Below are 20,660 nucleotides of genomic sequence, written 5' to 3' on the forward strand. Positions count from 1 at the left end.
ATAGCCATCCTAGAAGGATACAAAATCACCGGTAGAGACCGCACCAACAAACCAGGAGGAGGAATCGCCATAATACAAAAATACATAGAAACTCCATTAAGATTTCCACCAACACCAACGACACCCTAGACAACGCAGAGCACCTAAATTTTCAGGTACACATCAATGCCAACACCACCCTAAGAGGAACCCTCATCTACAGACCACCAGGTACCCGCCCCCCCTTCTGTGACACTATCGCCGACACTATCAGATCCCACGCCCTCACCTCCACAGACTGCCTACTCCTTGGTGACCTTAATTTTCACCTGGAAGGCACCCACGACTGCAACTCCACTGCTCTGCTGGACAACCTCACAAACCTCGGCCTCAAGCAACTGGTCACCTCACCCACCCACTCAGCCAGAGATACGCTAGACGTTATCTTCACCTTCAGCAGCCACATGGCCTTCACTCACACCACCGAACTCCACTGGACAAACCACCACTGCGTTCATTTCTCCTTCCTGAAACCCACCACCCACCGCAAGTGGAAAAAGATCTCCAGAGAACAACTCATCTCCAACCTTGCACAAGCTCCACCTCCCAGTACCAACGACCCGAACGCCGCCGTCCTCAACCTCACATGATGGCTAGAAACATGCGCAGACTCCCTCGCCCCACTCAAAATAACCAAAAACACCCGCACCAACAAGACCATCCCCTGGTTCACCATAGAACTTCAGTATTCCAAACGAGAATGGTGAAAATGTGAGAAAGCCTGGTGCCAAGAACCCCCAGTGAGCATCTTCTCCACCCTCAAATCAGCCATGCGCAAACATCACCAACTCATCCGGACCACCAAACAATCCTTCTACAAAGAACGCATAGACGACCACACACACAGCAGCAAGGAACTTTTTGTCATCATCAAAGAACTCACCAAACCCAAATCCTGCACCATCGACCCTCCACATTCCCAAGACCTCTGCAACTTCCTCAACAACTACTTCCACCGCAAGATCGCAGACATACACAACAGCTTCACATCGTCATCACCCATCATCACAACCACCAACACAACCAACACCACAGCACCCTGCCGCACCAACCTACTGAACACCTGAACCCCCACCAACAATGAAGAAATCAGCAAAACCATGAGCTCCATCCACTCAGGCTCCCCAACAGACCCTTGCCCCCTCCGCATCTTCAACAAGGCCAGCCAAATCATCGCTCCCCAGCTCCGGGACATCATCAATAGTTCCTTCGAGACCGCAACCTTCCCAGATATTTGGAAACACGCCAAAGTCAACACTCTTCTCAAAAAACCCAAAGCAGACCCTGAAGACCTTACAAACTACTGACCCATCTCTCTACTCCTCTTCCCTGCAAAGGTCATAGAGAAGATAGTAAACATACAACTGTCTCGCTTCCTAGAAGACAACAACATACTCAACGTCTCCCAGTCTGGATTTCGCAAAACCACAGCACCGAGATCGTCCTCATCGCCTGTACAGATGACATCAGGACCAGATGGGACAAGGGCGAAACCGTCGCACTCATCCTCCTAGACCTCTCTGCAGCTTTCGACACCATATGCCACCAAACCCTTCGCACACGCCTCTTCGACGCCGGAATTTGCCACAAAGCCCCGGACTGGCTCACCTCCTTCCTCTCTGAAAGAACCCAAAGAGTTTGCCTGCCTCCTTTCCGGTCTACAGCCACCAAGACCATCTGTGGGGTCCCCCAATGATCCTCCCTCAGCCCCACCCTTTTCAATATCTACATGGCTCCACTCACCAACATCATCCACCCCCACGGCCTCACCATCATCTCATACGCTGACACCCAGCTCATCATCTCCCTCACAGGGAACCCATCTACTGCCAAGACTAACCTACACGCCTATCGCTAACTGGATGACAGCAAACCACCTCAAATTGAACTCAGAAAAAAACAAGATCATCATCTTCGGTCCCAACAAGACAACTTGTTGGCCCACCACCCTTGGACCCCCCCCAACACCCATGCACGCAATCCCAGCATCATACTGGACTCATCTCTCTCCATGACTCAGCAAATCAATGCCATATCATCTTCCTGCTTCAACACCCTTCGCATGCTACGCAAGACTTTCAAATGGATTCCTTTAAAAACAAGAAGAACGGTAACCCACACCCTCATAAGCAGCAGACTGGACTACAGCAACGTCCTCTATGGAGGGACCACAGCCAAGCTTCAGAGAAAACTTCAGCGCATCCAGAACGCAGCCGCACGTCTCATCCTCAACCTCCCTCACCATGAACACATCTCTGCCCACCTCAGATCCCTACACTGGCTGCCCATCAACAAAAAGATCATTTTCAAAATCCTTGTCCACACTCACAAAGCCCTCCACGACATCGGGCCGGCCTACCTCAACAAATAAATCAACTGCCACAAACCAACTTGACAGCTCCGCTCCACTGACCTCACCCTCGCTACAGTCCCCCGCATCCAATGCACCACCTCCGGTGGCAGCTCCTTCTCCCACCACGCCACCAAAACCTGGAACTCCCTCCCCACCAACCTACGCAAGACCCAGGATCTCCTAACCTTCAGAAAGCACCTCGAAACATGGCTTTTCGAGCATTAACCCCCCCCAGCACCTTGAGACCCTACTGGGTGAGTAGTGCGCTTAAGAAATTTGTTTGATGGTTTGATTGATAGGCATGTCCCCACAGAAGAATCCCTGTTTCACAGATTAGGAGTTGCAGGTGATGGTGTAGGAAATCGTCAGGGTAGAGCCACAGCTCCTGCAGATATCCGTTGCCAGGAAGATGGAGCTATGTAAGAGGATCATTCGCAAGTGGTGAAACGACCTAGGGGGAAGGTGCGTGCAGTGGCCTCCAGGTACCAAATTGCCATCATGAAGACTAGCGGTGGACCCCCACCTCCTCCCCCACAGTTCACAGTATGGGAGGAGAAAGTATTTGTAATCCTGCATCCAGAGGGCCTCACTGGACTCACTGGACACTGGTAAATCACCATTACTACCCTACCACCACCGATACCTGCATGGCATCCCCCTCACCCTGAATCCCTCTACCCCACTCCATCCCATACAGTGAACCACCCCCATAACTACCCACAATTGCATACCCCTGCATGCCCTACCAACTTCAAGCACACCCCTCCCAGTTCAGCATGCACACATAACAGTAATGCATGGCCAGCATGTAGTACTACCAATCCCATAATCCACTAGCATACACCAACCAAAGGTGGGAGGACAACACCCAACCCACTGAGAAAGCAAAAAATGCTGATTATGTGACAGACAATGACTGTAACAAATCTTTCACATGTCCATAGGTACCCCAGCCAATGTCAACGGCGAGCATGTGCCACGGCAACCCAGTCCCTCACCAGAAGATGCCCTCAGTGATGACAGCAACTCTGGATGTCCCATCTGGATGATCTCCCTGGCCCATCTGGCACCACTGGAAGTCAGCTTCTACATCCCACACCCAGTCCGCCACAGGGCCCCCTATCCGACTCCAACACCACAGCAGCCACCCAATGTCCCCAAATCTCTGCCCCCAGGACACGTTGATCACTTGTGTGCCCATCTGTACAGGGACCTGAGTCGACACCACACAGGCAACATGATAAGTGTAAGTGGGAGTGGGCACACCGTTCAGGGGGCAAAGGCACATGGGGCCAGGGCCAGTGGGAGGTTAGCTGTGCACATTTGGAAGGCCCAACCCATGGAACCGACTGCCCAGGAGGCACTCACACATGTCCTGGGGGCCTACCAACAATCCCAGGGCAGGATGGGCCAGGTACTTACCATCTTGCAGGAGAACCAGCGGCTGCAGGGGGTACACTACCAGGAGGTCATGCAGCAGTTGCCGGTCTTAAATGCCAACATGGCCACCATTGCAGGGCTGCTGGGTGACATGGCTACCTTCATTCGTAAGTACACAACAGCGGACCCCTTCCACTAGCCAGTGTACTGACCAGCCTTCCACATCTGCTGCAGCTAGTGGACAGGAGGGCCTGCCACAGGACTCAAAGGTCACCAGCATCCCTCCCTCTGCAGCAGAAGAACCACCCCACAAAACCACCACCAGGAAATTAGCTCCTCCTGAATATCTCCCTTGTGTGCCACTGAGACACCTTGGTCACTTTGGACTGCCATTGCTCCTTTTCCTATGGCCCCAAGGCCACTGGACCTGTGCAACAAACCAACTGGGCCACTACAAAGAAGTTTTCATCCACCATCACCCCCAACCTATTGCACTATCCCATCCTTTTTGTCACTACAATAAACACCCTTGAACACAACTGAAGTTTCTGTGCTTTATCATACAACAATATGCAATGGTTCCAAATGTATTATCCTGTGCAAATGTCCTGTACTGTTTGAATCCAACAAATGTGTGTAATCAGTCTGCAGTCATCATATCAGTACACAGTTGTGACCACACTAACTTCTGCAAAAAGGGAAAGCATAAGTGACAGTCAATTGAGGAGTAAAGGTAGTGCTTGGCACAACACAGCAGCCACACAGCACTTAACAGTATTGGAGGTATGAACAGTAGTACAATCTTACCTGAGTGTCAGAGGAAGTACTGCTGTATCCTATGTGTCCTGTTGTCCACATCCTCTTCCTTCTCCTCCCCTCCTCCTCCTCCTCCTCCTCCTCCAGACTGTCTTCAATGTCCTCTGCTGCCACAGGTGCATTGTCTTCCCCCTCCTCCTGCAGGTAGGCCACATGGTGTCTGAAGGCCAAATTGTGTAGCATGCAGCAAGCCACCACTATCTGCCAGACCTTCTTAGGGGTGTAGTATAGGGATCCACCTGTTACATGAAGGCACGGGACCTGGCTTTCAGTAGCCCAAATGTACATTCGATAACCCTCCTGGTACACCCATGTGCCTCATTGTACCGAATTTCTGTCCCTGTCCTCGGATTCCTGACTGGTGTCAACACCCAGGACAGGTTTGGGTAGCCGGAGTCACCTGGACGTAGTGAGGGACACACATTACATATGTACAATGGCACAGAGTACAACTTCAGGTGGCATACATTAACATATATTGGGTGAAGACTCAAGCTCACCTATGAGCCACACTCTCTCCCCCTGTAGTCGTGCCATCACCTGTGGGACGCTGCTATTCCTCAACACATAGGCATCATGCACAGATCCAGGAAAGTTGTCAGTGATGTGGGAGATGTATTGATCAGCAAGGTACACCATCTGGACATTTATAGAGTGGTAACTCTTCCTATTCCTGTAGACCTGCTCATTTGTCCTGGAAGGGACCAAGGCAATATGGGTCCCGTCAATGGCCCCAGTCACATGTGGTATGTGTCCCATGGCGTAGAATGCAGCCTTCACAGTAGGCAAATCTCCACTCTGGGGGAATGAGATGTAGCTGCCCATGTGTTTTAGCAAGGCAGACAAAACTCTTCCAAGCACAATGAAAAGATTGGCTGTGACATTCCTGCAGCCAAGCCCACAGTCACCTGGAAAGAACTACTTGCCGGTTAATGGAGCACTGACAGTACCTGTACTACAGGTGGTATTGCTGTAGTGCTACGGATAGCAGAAATCAGATCTAGCTCCAATTGTTGACACAGCTCCAATTGTGGCACTGTCCGGACAATAGGTGATAATGATGTGCTGTTCCTCCAGTGTAGCCAAGTCCACTAGGGCTCTATACACGGGTGCTTGCCTTCTCCTCCGCAGTGGTACGTATCTAAGTAAACCAAACATGAAATGTGTGTGACTACAGGAAGTATGGACACACAATATAACAGTACACTGAGTATGTATGTGCGTAGCAGACTGGAACTTTTGTGTTGTGTACCATCGGTACCTATGCCGCACATTAAATTGTCCGCCATGAGTACCAACATTTGGAATTGACAACCGCTTGTCCTGTATGCAGGGCCAGGTGGAAGTGACCTCACTCCGCCGGCGTTTGACGTCATGGCAGAAGGCGGTCTGCACCTCCGTGCACTCCTCATTGGTTAACATGGAGGTCTATGGAGCACAGGAACCAATGATGATCAATGCTGGCGGTGACGGTGTTCACCGGCGCGGATGTGACCGTCATTTTCTCTGACCCACTTCACTTGATTCCTTACTCTCTAGAGATCAACACCTCCACCGTGTGTGCTGCTGTGTGCTGTGTCTGGAACCCGCGATGGCCCGTGCTACAAGTGAAAGGTCCCTAGCCTTCACATCGGAGGAGTTGGAGAAGCTTGTGGATGGGGTCCTGTGGGCTGGCAGTGTGTAATTTGGGGATTGTATTTTTGCTGCATGCAATGTGTATGCAGAAGTATGCATCATGTGTGGGCTTTATGTGGGATCTATGCAGTATCTAAGCCATTTCTGTTACAGAATGGAGTATTGAGTTGATGGTTTTCTTCTGTCAGTGTTCCCTGTGCAGATCAGCGGCCATCAGAAGAAAGGATTGTGGCGTGCCATTGCCAGGGATGTGCGGACCCTGGGAGTCCATAGCGGGCGGATTACTGACTGCAGGAAATGGTGGGAGGACCTGAGATGCTGGGCCAGGAAGACCGTGGAGGCCCAGCTGGGGACAGCCTCCCAACGAGGGAGGGGTACCCGTCAGACCCTGACCCCCCAATGGCCTGCATGCTGGCGGTGCCGAATCCTCAGTTGGATGGGCGCTTGAGGGCAGCACAGTAGCCACGAGGGGGTGAGTACAACCTGTGTGATAATCTTTTTTGTTGCCTGCCATTGTGTTTGGGTTCAAGGTTCCAGTCAGTGGATGCCCCAGTGTGCCAGTTTAACTATCTTTGTGGAATCTTGCTTCGCAAACTATAGTGGTATGTTAATTTGGTATTGTCAAGTAGTTGGTTTACCATGGCAGACATGGCTTAGTGAGTCCCAGTAGGTGTGCAGATGGTAGTGTCTGGGTTCATTTCTGCTGTTGTTCCCAGGCAATGGTTTGTCATAGTAGTTCATACTGCACAGTGTTAGTCCCAGTGAGTGTTGTGATGTGTATGCCATATTTGCTGTTGTTGCTGTAGTTGACCCTGTGCTCACTTTCTTTCTCCACCACCCTCTCTCCTTTTCTCACCCTGTCCTTGTGTGCATTAGCATAATCTGGCGAAGGAGCAGGGGCACCGGTGAGTTGGGGAGCTGCACCCCACAGGTCCACCGATGCCGAAGGGACCGGTGGGTTAGAGGGCGAGGAGAGCACCACGGGGGAAATAGGAGCTACGGCATCTGACTCAGATTCCTCCTCCGATGGAAATTCCCTGGAGGTGGCGGACCCCTCTGGCACCACACCAGCGACATCATCTTCTGCCACCCCCCGTACCAGCACCACCCTCCCAGTAGCCTCCCACCAAGTTGCCCGTACCCCTTCACCCAGGAGGGTGGGCGTCTCCTTTGCCCAGGGCACCTCAGGCCCTGCCCCAGTCAGCCCTTCTGCCCTCAGTGAAGAGGCTATTGACCTCCTGAGATCCATCTCTGTATATCAGTCAACCATTGTGAATGCCATCCAGGGGCTGGCATCTCAGATGCAGCAATGCAGTGCCTACCTGGAGGACATTCACAGTGACTTGGCTGCCCTACAGAGATTGTTTCAGGATCTGGCCTCCTCTTTGATGGCAGCCAGTGTCCCTGGTTCTTCCGTTCCCCCTCCAACTATCTGTTCCCAGTCCCAAAGCCCTCTCTCCCCACCCATCCCACGCACACAATCAGACCAGCATGCACCCAAGAAAACAGACAGGACTCACACAGGGAAGTACAGGCACCACACTTCACTTCACAAGCACACACACAGCCAATACACAGAGGCACACACAACAACAGTCACTGCCTCCACTGTCTCCCCCTCCTCCTCTCTCACAGTCACATCAACACTCACACCTTCAAGCACTGCATCTTCAGTCCCAGATTCTGCCACCTGTACAGCCATGCCCACAGTCACCACAATAGCAGACACCCAGACCAGCACCCCATTCACTACATGCGCAGCCACCACCACCATCATCACAACCTCATGCAGCACACCACCTCACTTGCAGACACCACCACAACATACATACACACGTCCTGTTTGTCCTCTCCCACCCAGTCTGCCCCCTCCAAAAACACACAAACGCTCCCACTCAGACACTCAACAGACATCTACCTCACACATGCACTCTGTCCATGCACCTGCAACCCAGTCCAGCACATCTACTCCTCCTTCAACCACCACCTCTACCTCCAATCCCTAACCTCCTCCTACAACCCGCCCCATTGGACTAAGAAACCTTTCCTTTCCCACCTTGACCTCTTCCCTCCTCCTCCCCCCCCATCCTACCCCTAAGAGGAAGCTCCCTCTCCCGCAGCCCAGTACCTCCAGCTCCCAGTCCACACATGTCCCTCCTTCTGCAGCTAAACCTGCCACTAAGGGCCACAAGGGTGGCACTCAGGGCTCCCCGCTCCAAACAGACACCTCTGCCCCCTAAGCAAAGGAGCACAGACCGGCCCCTTCCCAAGCCCAAGTCCAAGAAACCCCCAAACCCCTCACCCCCACCCCCCTGCACCCTGAGGTGCCTTCCTACCATGATGCCCCTGCCCAGTAGAGTGATTTGGAATGTCGGGAGTCAAGTTGGACCTTGGATGATGCCCTGTGGATTTCTGTAGACATTGGACTGGCCAATGGCCCTTTTGGTACATATGTTTTTTTTTTATTGAGGTCGCTATTCCCACCAAATTACAGTGGTTAGACCAAAGGTATTTGTCCTAGCTTTCTTTGCTCCTGACTTATGTTGTGGTTACATTTCTCTGCAGCTAGTTCTCAGTGTGGTATGTGTGTATGGTGTGTGTTGTGTATGTGGGTGTTTTAATCTCCCCTCCCTCCCTTGTGTGCTAGGCCTCTATACTCACCATCATCGTCTTCACTGTTGTTGCTGCTCCTGGACTGCCATCATGTGGTACAACATTGGCAGGTTCGGGTTCCATGGTGGCCGCAGACTCCTCTGTGTCCCTGGAGGTCTCCTTTTATATGATTAGTTTCCGCCAGGCTTTTGGTGGTGGTGGTCCCATTCAGGAAATCCTGGCAGTCTGCTATGTCAAAATATGGTGGGCGGGGGGTTGTCTTCCGCCAGCCCGAAGATGGTAACTGCCGTGGTCAGTGGACAGACTGCACTGGTGGTTTGGGTGGTACATTGGTTGTAAATGGGAGGGATCGCCGCCATTGTCATAATTTGGTCGTCTTCACCACCAGCCTGGTGACGGAGCTACCGCCATCGCCGGCGTGGCAGTCAGCTGACCGCCAATGTCATAACGGGGGCCTTAGTGTAGCTTATGCCTGGGTCTTAGGCTAATGTCTGTGGAAAAATGAGGGCAGCCCAATGTGTGGTTGAAGAATACCAGTTGTGCTCCTACTGCATTAGAAAAGTCATATTAAATTTTTCATTAAGCCTCATATAAATCTTTTTCTGTTTAGCTCTCTACTTCATATTGTTGTGTCTTCTCTGTATGGGCTGTATGTACACAAGTGTCTGTACAGACTGTTGTTATGTTGATCTCCAGCGCTGAGCTTTTGGATGAATAACACATTTCAATATTTTGTCTGACACATTACATACCAAAATTGCTGTTTTTTTATACATTGATCATAGTTTTAATGTAATTGTTTTTTATCATGAAATGTGTATTGTATGACTAGACTATGGTGGTCATTACAACCCTGGCGGATGGTGTTAAAGCGGCGGTAAGACCGCCAACAGGCCAGCGGTAAACTTTTTGCAATTACGACCGTGGCGGAAACCGCCAACGAAGACAGCCACTTTAACACTCCGACCGCCACGGCGGTACAAACAAACAGCACGGTGGTCACCGCCAACAGACAGGTGGAAGACAATGTACCGCCCACAGTATCACAACCTACCAATCCACCACCTTTTCTGGGGCGGATTCACCGCGGATAAAAACACGGCAGAAACAGCCATTACAAAGGGGAAACGCTCACCTCTACACACTCCACGAGGAAGGAGGGCACCATGGAGCCGGAACTTCATATTCTTCCAGCGCTAGTCTTCCTGCTTTTCTACAAGGAGGATCAACGCCGGCGGCGAAGACCACAGTGAGTACTGCACCTACGACATAGGGGAGGGGGGAGGCAAAAAACAGGGACACACACACTCAACACCCCAACCCCCACCCCCAACCTCACCCACTACAACACATACACCAATGCTTATCTATACATTACAGTAACACCCCCAAGCCCCCCGGAAGAATGCAAAGACAAAAGGAAATGAGTGGAACCATTGTAATATATCAAAATACAGTAAGCAAATCTATACATATATATATACACAATAAACAAAATATACTCCACGATTAGTAGTGCAGGTATTGTACCATTCATAGTCCGTGGACCACTGGGCCCAAAATGCATGGGCGAGGCCCACACAAGATACCCCATCCAAACGGAGAGAACACTGCAGGGGCATCAGATAGAAATACAACAGGCACCTCAGGGGGAAGGGAAGGGGGGGCACCTCAGCCGGATGAGTGCACCACGCCAAATCCACGAGGGGGCTCCATGCCCATTGATGTATCCTGGGGAGTGCAAAGCCACAGTCTCTAAAGTCTCTACAGTGGGTGGGTTGCCCACTGTACCATCCTGGGGAGTGAAAAGCCACAGTCTCTCAAGTCTCTACAGTGGGTGGGTTGCCCACTGTTCCATCCTGGGGAGTGCAAAGCCACAGCCTCTCAAGTCTCTACAGTGGGTGGTTTGCCCACTGTACCATCCTGGGGAGTGCAAAGCCACAGTCTCTCAAGTCTCTACAGTGGGTGGTTTGCCCACTGTACCATCCTGGGGAGTGCAAAGCCACAGTCTCTCAAGTCTCTACAGTGGGTGGGTTGCCCACTGTTCCATCCTGGGGGGTGCAAAGCCACAGTCTCTCAAGTCTCTACAGTGGGTGGGTTGCCCACTGTTCCATCCTGGGGAGTGCAAAGCCACAGTCTCTCAAGTGGATGCAGGTCTCCACTGGTTCTGGAGGGGGACTGGTGCCCAGATTGCTTCATCCTGCTAACGACAGACAGAGTGGATGCAGGTCTCCACTGGTTCTGGAGGGGGACTGGTGCCCAGATTGCTTCATCCTGCCAAGGACAGACGGAGTGGATGCAGGTCTCCACTGGTTCTGGAGGGGGACTGGTGCCCAGAGTGCTTCATCCTGCCAAAGAAAGACAGAGTGGATGCAGGTCTCCACTGGTTCTGGAGGGGGACTGGTGCCCACATTGATTCATCCTGCCAAGGACAGACGGAGTGGATGCAGATCTCCGCTGGTTCTGGAGGGGGACTGGTGCCCAGAGTGCAGCACTCACCCCGTGACGGTCCCAGTTGCGTCACTGCCCCTGCCGCAAATGGGCTAGCAGTGCTTTCCATGGCGGTCTTTGCCCTGTTCAGCGGTCCTTGCCATGGCGGTCTTTGCCCTGTTCAGCGGTCCTTGGCCTGTTCAGCGGTGCTTGAGTTGCCAGTGTCTGACCTGTTCAGGGGTGCTTTCCATGGCGGTCTTTGCCCTGTTCAGCGGTCCTTGCCATGGCGGTCTTTGCCCTGTTCAGCGGTCCTTGACCTGTTCAGCGGTGCTTGAGTTGCCAGTGTCTGACCTGTTCAGCGGTGCTTTCCATGGCGGTCTTTGCCCTGTTCAGCGGTCCTTGGCCTGTTCAGCGGTGCTTGAGTTGCCAGTGTCTGACCTGTTCAGCGGCCCTTGCCAAGGCGGTCCTTCATTGAAACAGCAGGGCTGTGGCTTGCGGGGCCCTCCTGGCCAGCTGGGCTGTGGCTGGCGGTGGCCTCCTGGGCAGTGACTCTGGCGGTGGCCTCCTGGGCAGTGAAGATGGGGCTGGCGGTGACCTCCTAGGCAGCGGGGATGATGACGGTCTTCTCCGCCGTGCTGCTCCTCCCAGACTTTGGAGATTTCTTCTGCCCCTTCCCCACCTTGGGAGGAGTCACAGCTGAGTCGACACTCCCCCCGGGACCCCTGTGAGCGGCTTGGCTGGCTGGAGTCTTCCTCCTCTCCCGCAGGGCACTGTCCAACTTCTGGTGTTTCACAGGGGGGGGACTGGCTGTGCTGTGGCTCCGTGCCACACTGAATGGCCTGGTGGCTGGTGCACTCCACATACCTGTAACAACAGGTACCACTGGTCCCGCAGAGTTTTTGGCTGAGGTGCTAGTACACGACCTATTAGTTGGACAGGGGGGTGGTGGTGGTGGGAAATAGGTTAAGGGTGGACAGGAAAAGATTTTTGGAGACACTGGGACGGGTAGCTGGAGGGGGTTTGGGAGTGGAGGAAGAGGTGGTAGTTGTAGGAAGTGTACGTTTGGTGACTTTGGGTGAAGGTGCATGCGCTGGAGGCTGTCATGAGGTGGATGGCTGTTGGGTGGGTGTGTGCCTGCGTTTGTGTATCTTCGGAGGAGGCGTCACAGACACACTGGGAGAGGACACAGGGGCTGTGTAAATGGTAGTGGGGGTGGTGAGTGCACATGATCGGGGTGTGGTGGTGGGTGTGCTGGTGCGGGACGTAGTGGCTGTAGTGGTAGTGCATGCAGGTGTGAGTGTAGACGAGACTGGGAGGGAGGAGGGAGATGAGGAGGAGGGGGACACAGTGGAGGCAGTGGATGTTGGTGTGTCTGTGTGTGTGTGATGCTTGCGTGAGTGCCTGTCGGATGTGTGGTGCTTATGTTTGCCTGAGCTTCCCTTGTGTGTTGAGGTGTGTGCAGGCTGGTCTGATGGTGTGCTTAGGATAGGCAGAGGTACAGGGGATTGGGTCTGGGTGGAGGAAGTTGGAGGGGGGAGGCTAGACACAGGGACAATGGCTGCCATCAGTGCTGAGATCAGAGTCTGAACGGTTCGGTGAAGGGAAGACTGACCAGAATGAATGCCCTCCAGGAATGCATTTGTGTGTTGCAACTCCCTTTCTACACCCTGGATGGCATTCAAAATGGTAGACTGCCCAACAATGAGGGACCTGCGGAGGTCAATGGCCTCCTCACTGAGGGCAGCAGAGGTGACTGGGGCGGGGGCTGAGGTGCCTGGGGCGAAGGTGAGGCCCACACTCCTGGGTGAGCGGGCACGGGGCGAAGGCTGAGGGGCTGCTGGGAGGGCGGTGCTGGTAGGGGGGGTGGCGGCTGTTGGCTCTACAGATGCAATTCCTGGGAAATGGCCTACAAGGCTGTGGTCGACATCTGCACACATAGATGACACAGGGGCATGAATACCTGTACTTGGCACTCTACAGAGGTGGGGTGGGGTGCCACATGGCCTGCCTTACGGAGGGGCCTTGCATACGGAACTCGCCCTGGCCTGGGGAAACCCTTAGCCCTCCTCCCCCACCCAGACACCTTCACTGCGTGCAAAGTCTGCTGAATGAGAGTGTGCTCACCCCCTTGTGTCTGCTGTGATGCCCTCAAGCGCCCATCCAACTCAGGGTAGGCCACCGCCAGGATCCTGAACATCAGGGGGGTCATGGTTCGACAGGCACCCCTCCCACGTTGGGAGGCCATCCCCAGCTGAGGCTCCGCCGTCTTCTTGCTCCAGCGGCAAATGTCCTCCCATCTTTTACAGCAGTGGGTGCTCCATCTGTGGTGGACCCCCAGGGTCCGGACGTCCTTGGCGATGGCACGCCAAATATCCTTCTTCTGGTGGGCGCTCACCTACATGACATGTACAGGGGAAGAAGAGAAGTCATTACCAACAGCACCGTCAAAGTGAGTGGCCCACATCCCTACCCTTGCCATGTGGCACATGCATTCACAGTCCTTCATGCACGCAGAACTCTGCCCCCTTCCTTCTTACAACCAGCCCTCACCACACAGGCATAGCCCATACAACATGCTCCCTTTGTACTTACCTGTTGGTCTGGAGGACCGTAGAGTAGCGTGTACTGGGGGAGGACCCCGTCCACGAGCTTCTCCAACTCCTCTGCAGTGAAGGCAAGAGCCCTTTCCCCAGACGCACGAGCCATTGTCTCTTCCAGACCGAGGTCACAGCAGAACTTGCAGTGTAGGTCCTCTCCTGTCGAAGATCAGTATCGAGTGATTCAACAGATAGAAAATGGCAGTCACGTACGCGGTGGTCGCGTCCGTGGCAGTGCGTACCATCACCGCCGGCGTACATCGTCATTGGCTCCTGGGACCCATAGGGTTCAATGTTAACCAAAGCAGCATTGCGCCGCGGTCTTCGACCGCCTACCGCGACGGTGTACAACGCCAGTGCAGTTACCTCACATCCCATTGTCCCAGTTTAGAGGTCAGGCAGCCGCCATTTCAGGGGCCCACATGGCCTAATTACCAACTGCGTCACACATACCTAGGCCTTGTCTCACAACACAAATACAGGCCACATTTTGTGTATGAATGGTGTTCTGTGTAGACTGTGGGTACATACCTCTGAGTTGTTTGACTCTGTGCTCGCTGTTGTCCTTCATAGGCACCGTCCGTTGGGACATATGAGGAGATGGCGGCATCCTACGGTGTACCGACCACTGGTGGACCTGTCGACAATGGAGGAAAGAAGTTTGATCATCACCTACAGGTTTGACCGTGCCACAATCCAGGAACTGTGTACCCAGTTGGAGCCAGACCTGATGTCAGCAATCCGCCATCCCACAGGAATCCACCCTCAAGTGCAGGTGCTATCAGTGCTCCATTTCCTTGCAAGTGGGTCATTTCAAACAGTGGCCATGGCATCAGGGATGTCACAGCCTATGTTTTCCAACGTGTTGTCCAGAGTGTTGTCTGCCCTGCTGAAACACATGCGGAGCTTTATCGTTTTCCCTCAGGTGGAGGACTTGCCTACAGTGAAAGGTGACTTCTATGCCATGGGACATATCCCCAACATCATAGGTGCCATTGATGGGACCCATGTAGCTTTGGTCCCCTGTAGGAAGTTGGCTCTGTATATACTATTTCAAAGTAAGAAATAGCATGCACAGAGTCCAAGGGTTCCCCTTAGAGGTAAGATAGTGGCAAAAAGAGAGAATTCTCATGCTCTATTTTGTGGTGGTGTGGTCGAGCAGTAGGCTTATCAGAGGGTAGTGTTAAGCATTTGTTGTACACACACAGGCAATAAATGGGGAACACACACTCAAAGACAATTCAAGGCCAATAGGTTTTTATATAGAAAAATATATTTTCTTAGTTTATTTTAGGAACCACAGGTTCAAGATTTACAAACAATACTTTAAATGAAAGGTATTTCACTTAGGAACTTTAGGAACTTTGAATTAGAAAAATAGCATATACAGTTTTCACACAAATGGCAATAAGCTATTTTAAAACTAGACAGTGCAATTTTCAACAGTTCCTGGGGGAGGTAAGTGTTTGTTAGTTTTGCAGATAAGTAAACCACCTACATGGTTCAAAGTTGGGTCCAAGGTAGCCCACCGTTGGGGGTTCAGAGCAACCCCAAAGTTACCAGACCAGCAGCTCAGGGCCGGTCAGGTGCAGAGGTCAAAGTGGTGCCCAAAACGCATGGGCTTCAATGGAGAAGGGGGTGCCCCGGTTCCAGTCTGCCAGCAAGTAAGTACCTGTGTCTTCGGAGGGCAGACCAGGGGGGTTTTGTAGGGCACCGGGGGGGACATAAGTCAGCATAGAAAGTACACCCTCAGCGGCACGGGGGCGGCCAGGTGCAGTGTGCAAACAGGCGTCGGGTTCGCAATAGGATTCAATGGGAGACCAAGGGGTCTCTTCAACGATGAAGGCAGGCAAGGGGGGGGCTCCTCGGGGTAGCCACCACCTGGGCAAGGGAGAGGGCCACATGGGGGTCGCTCCTGCACTGGAGGTCGGATCCTTCAGGTCCTGGGGGCTGCCGGTGCAGTGTCTTTACCAGGCGTTGGGTCTTTGAAGCAGGCAGTCGCGGTCAGGGGGAGCCTCGGGATTCCCTCTGCAGGCGTCGCTATGGGGGCTCAGGGGGGTCAACTCTGGCTACTCACGGTCTCGTAGTCGCCGGGGAGTCCTCCCTGTGGTGTTTGTTCTCCACAAGTCGAGCCGGGGGCGTCGGGTGCAGAGTGCAAAGTCTCACGCTTCCGGCGGGAAACGTATGTTGTTTCAAAGTTGTTTCTTTGTTGCAAAGTCGCAGTCTTTGTGGAGCAGAGCCGCTGTCCTCTGGAGTTCTTGGTCCTTCTAGATGCAGGGTAGTCCTCTGAAGCTTCAGAGGTCGCTGGACCCTGTGGAACGCGTCGCTGGAGCAGTGTCTTTAGAAGTGGGGAGACAGGCCGGTAGAGCTGGGGCCAAAGCAGTTGGTTTCTCCGTCTTCTCTGCAGGTTTTTCAGCTCAGCAGTCCTTCTTCGTCTTAGGTTGCAGGAATCTATCTTGCTGTGTTCTGGGAGCCCCTAAATACTCGAATTAGGGGTGTGTTTAGGTCTGGGGGGTTAGTAGCCAATGGCTACTAGCCCTGAGGGTGGCTACACCCTCTTTGTGCCTCCTACCTGAGGGAAGGGGGGCACATCCCTATCCCTATTGGGGGAATCCTCCATCTGCAAGATGGAGGATTTCTAAAAGTCAGAGTCACCTCAGCTCAGGACACCTTAGGGGCTGTCCTGACTGGCCAGTGACTCCTCCTTGTTTTTCTCATTAGCTCCTCCAGCCTTGCCGCCAAAAGTGGGGACGTGGCCGGAGGGGGCGGGCAACTCCACCAACTGGAGTGCCCTGGGGTGCTGTAACAAAGGGGGTGAGCCTTTGAGGCTCACCGCCAGGTGTTACAGTTCCTGCAGGGGGAGGCGAGAGGCACCTCCACCCAGTACAGGCTTTGTTACTAGCCACAGAGTGACAAAGGCACTCTCCCCATGTGGCCAGCAACATGTCTGGTGTGTGGCAGGCTGCTAAAACTAGTCAGCCTACACTGGTAGTCGGTTAAGTTTTCAGGGGGCACCTCTAAGGTGCCCTCTGGGGTGTATGTTACAATAAAATGTACACTGGCATCAGTGTGCATTTATTGTGCTGAGAAGTTTGATACCAAACTTCACAGTTTTCAGTGTAGCCATTATGGTGCTGTGGAGTTCGTGCATGACAGACTCCCAGACCATATACTCTTATGGTTACCCTGCACTTACAATGTCTAAGGTTTTGCTTAGACACTGTAGGGGCATAGTGCTCATGCACTTATGCCCTCACCTATGGTATAGTGCACCCTGCCTTAGGGCTGTAAGGCCTGCTAGAGGGGTGACTTATCTATACCTATAGGCAGTGTGAGGTTGGCATGGCATCCTGAGGGGAGTGCCATGTCGACTTAGTCGTTTTATCCCCACTAGCACACACAAGCTGGCAAGCAGTGTGTCTGTGCTGAGTGAGGGGTCCCCAGGGTGGCATAAGACATGCTGAAGCCCTTAGAGACCTTCCCTGGTGCTGGGACCTGGTTAGCAGACCTCAGCACACTTTAAAATCATAACTTGGCATCAGCAAAGGCAAAAAGTCAGGGGGTAACCATGCCAAGGAGGCATTTCCTTACACAACCCCCCCCCCCCACAAACAAAAGAGGATGAGACTAACCTTTCCCAAGAGAGTCTTCATTTTCTAAGTGGAAGAACCTGGAAAGGCCATCTGCATTGGCATGGGCAGTCCCAGGTCTGTGTTCCACTATAAAGTCCATTCCCTGTAGAGAGATGGACCAACTCAACAGTTTTGGATTTTCACCTTTCATTTGCATTAGCCATCTGAGAGGTCTGTGGTCAGTTTGAACTACAAAGTGAGTACCAAAGAGGTATGGTCTCAGCTTCTTCAGGGACCAAACCACAGCAAAGGCCTCCTTCTCAATGGCACTCCAATGCTGCTCCCTGCGGAGTAACCTCCTGCTAATGAAAGCAACAGGCTGGTCAAGGCTATCATCATTTGTTTGGGACAAAACTGCCCCTATCCCATGTTCAGAGGCATCAGTCTGCACAGTGAACTGCTTGGAGTAATCTGGAGCTTTGAGAACTGGTGCTGTGCACATTGCTTGTTTCAGGGTGTCAAAGGCCTGTTGGCATTCTACAGTCCAGTTTACCTTTTTGGGCATTTTTTTGGAGGTAATTTCTGTGAGGTGTGTCACTATAGATCCATATCCCTTCACAAACCTCCTGTAGTACCCAGTCAAGCCAAGGAATGCCCTAACTTGAGTCTGGGTTTTTGGAGCTGCCCAGTCAAGAATAGTCTGGATCTTGGGCTGGAGTGGCTGAACTTGGCCTCTGCCTACAAGGTGTCCCAAGTAAACCACAGTTCCCTGCCCTATCTGGCATTTGGATGCCTTGATAGAGAGGCCTGCAGATTGCAGGGCCTTCAAAACCTTCTTCAGGTGGACCAGGTGATCCTGCCAGCTGGAGCTAAAGACAGCAATATCGTCAAGATAAGCTGCACTAAAGGACTCCAAGCCAGCAAGGACTTGATTCACCAACCTTTGGAAGGTGGCAGGGGCATTCTTTAAACCAAAGGGCATAACAGTAAATTGATAATGCCCATCAGGTGTGGAGAATGCTGTCTTTTCTTTTGCTCCTGGTGCCATTTTGATTTGCCAGTACCCTGCTGTCAAGTCAAAGGTACTTAAGTATTTGGCAGCACCTAGTTTGTCTATCAGTTTGTCTGCCCTTGGAATGGGATGGGCATCTGTCTTGGTGACAGACTTAAGTCCTCTGTGGTCCACACAAAACCTCATCTCTCTCTTTCCATCTTTGGTGTGAGGTTTGGGGACTAAGACCACTGGGCTAGCCCAGGGACTGTCAGATTGCTCAATGACTCCCAATTCCAGCATCTTGTGGACTTCCACCTTGATGCTTTCCTTAACTTGGTCAGACTGTCTGAAAATGTTGTTTTTGACAGGCATGCTGTCTCCTGTGTCCACATCATGGGTACACAGGTGTGTCTGACCAGGGGTTAGGGAAAAGAGCTCAGCAAACTGTTGCAGGACCTTCCTAAAGTCAGATTGCTATTGGCCAGAGAGGGTGTCTGAATAGATCACTCCATCTATTGAACCATCTTTTGGGTCTGTGGAGAGGAGATCAGGGAGAGGTTCACTCTCAGCTTCCTGGTCCTCATCTGTTACCATCAACAGATTCACATCTGCCCTGTCATGGAAGAGTTTGAGGCGGTTCACATGGATCACCCTTTTGGGGGTCCTGCTAGTGCCTAGGTCTACCAGGTAGGTGACCTGACTCTTTCTTTCTAGCACTGGGTAAGGGCCACTCCATCTGTCCTGAAGTGCCCTGGGAGCCACAGGCTCCCGAACCCATACTTTCTGCCCTGGCTGAAACTCAACCATAGCAGCCTTTTGGTCATACCAAAACTTCTGGAGTTGTTGGCTGGCCTCAAGGTTTTTACTTGCCTTTTCCATATATTCTGCCATCCTTGAACGTAGGCCTAGTACATAGTCCACTATATCTTGTTTAGGCTCATGAAGAGGTCTCTCCCAGCCTTCTTTTACAAGAGCTAGTGGTCCCCTTACAGGATGGCCAAACAGAAGTTCAAAGGGGGAAAACCCTACTCCCTTCTGAGGCACCTCTCTGTAGGCGAAAAGCAGACATGGCAAGAGGACATCCCATCTCCTTTTGAGTTTTTCAGGGAGCCCCATGATCATGCCTTTCAATGTCTTGTTAAATCTTTCAACAAGACCATTGGTTTGTGGATGGTATGGTGTGGTGAATTTGGAAGTCACCCCACACTCATTCCACATATGTTTCAGGTATGCTGACATAAAGTTGGTACCTCTGTCAGACACCACCTGCTTAGGAAATCCCACTCTGGTAAAAATACCAATGAGTGCTTTGGCTACTGTAGGGGCAGTAGTCGACCTAAAGGGAATTGCTTCAGGGTATCTAGTAGCATGATCTACTACTACTAGTATGTATTGGTTCCCTGAGGCTGTGGGAGGTTCAAGTGGACCCACTATGTCCACACACACTCTTTCAAAGGGGACCCCCACCACTGGAAGTGGAATGAGGGGGGCCTTTGGGTGTCCACCTGTCTTACCACTGGCTTGACAGGTGGCACAGGAGACACAAAACTCCTTGACCTTCTGGGACATGTTGGGCTAATAGAAGTGGTTGACTAATCTCTCCCACGTCTTGTTCTGTCCCAAATGCCCAGCAAGAGGAATATCATGAGCTAAGGTCAGAATGAACTTCCTAAACTCCTGAGGTACTACCACTCTCCTAGTGGCACCAGGTTTGGGATCTCTTGCCTCAGAGTAAAGGAGTCCATCTTCCCAATAGACTCTATGTGTTCCTGTTATTTTTCCATTGGACTCTTCAGCAGCTTGGTGCCTAAGACCTTCAAGAGAGGGCAGGTTCCTTGCCCCTTACACAACTGTTCCCTTGAGGGTCCCCCTGGGCCTAGGAGCTCAACCTGATAAGGTCGTAACTCCATGGGCTCAATTCCCTCAGAGGGCAGAACTTCTTCCTGGGAAGAGAAGTTCTCTTTTTCTTGTTGTGTTGAAGCTGGTTCCCCAATCTTCTTTCCTTTTCTCTTGGAGGGTTGGGCCCTTCTTCCAGGCTCCAACACCACTTTTTCACCCTGAGCCTTGCACTGCGCCCTTGTCTTGACACACACCAGATCAGGGATACCCAGCATGGCTGCATGGGTTTTGAGTTCTACCTCAGGCCATGCTGAGGACTCCAGGTCATTTCCAAGCAAACAGTCTACAGGGATATTTGAGGAGACCACCACCTGTTTCAGGCCATTGACCCC

Source organism: Pleurodeles waltl, chromosome 3_1, assembly GCF_031143425.1.
Source record: "Pleurodeles waltl isolate 20211129_DDA chromosome 3_1, aPleWal1.hap1.20221129, whole genome shotgun sequence".
Lineage (NCBI taxonomy): Eukaryota > Metazoa > Chordata > Amphibia > Caudata > Salamandridae > Pleurodeles > Pleurodeles waltl.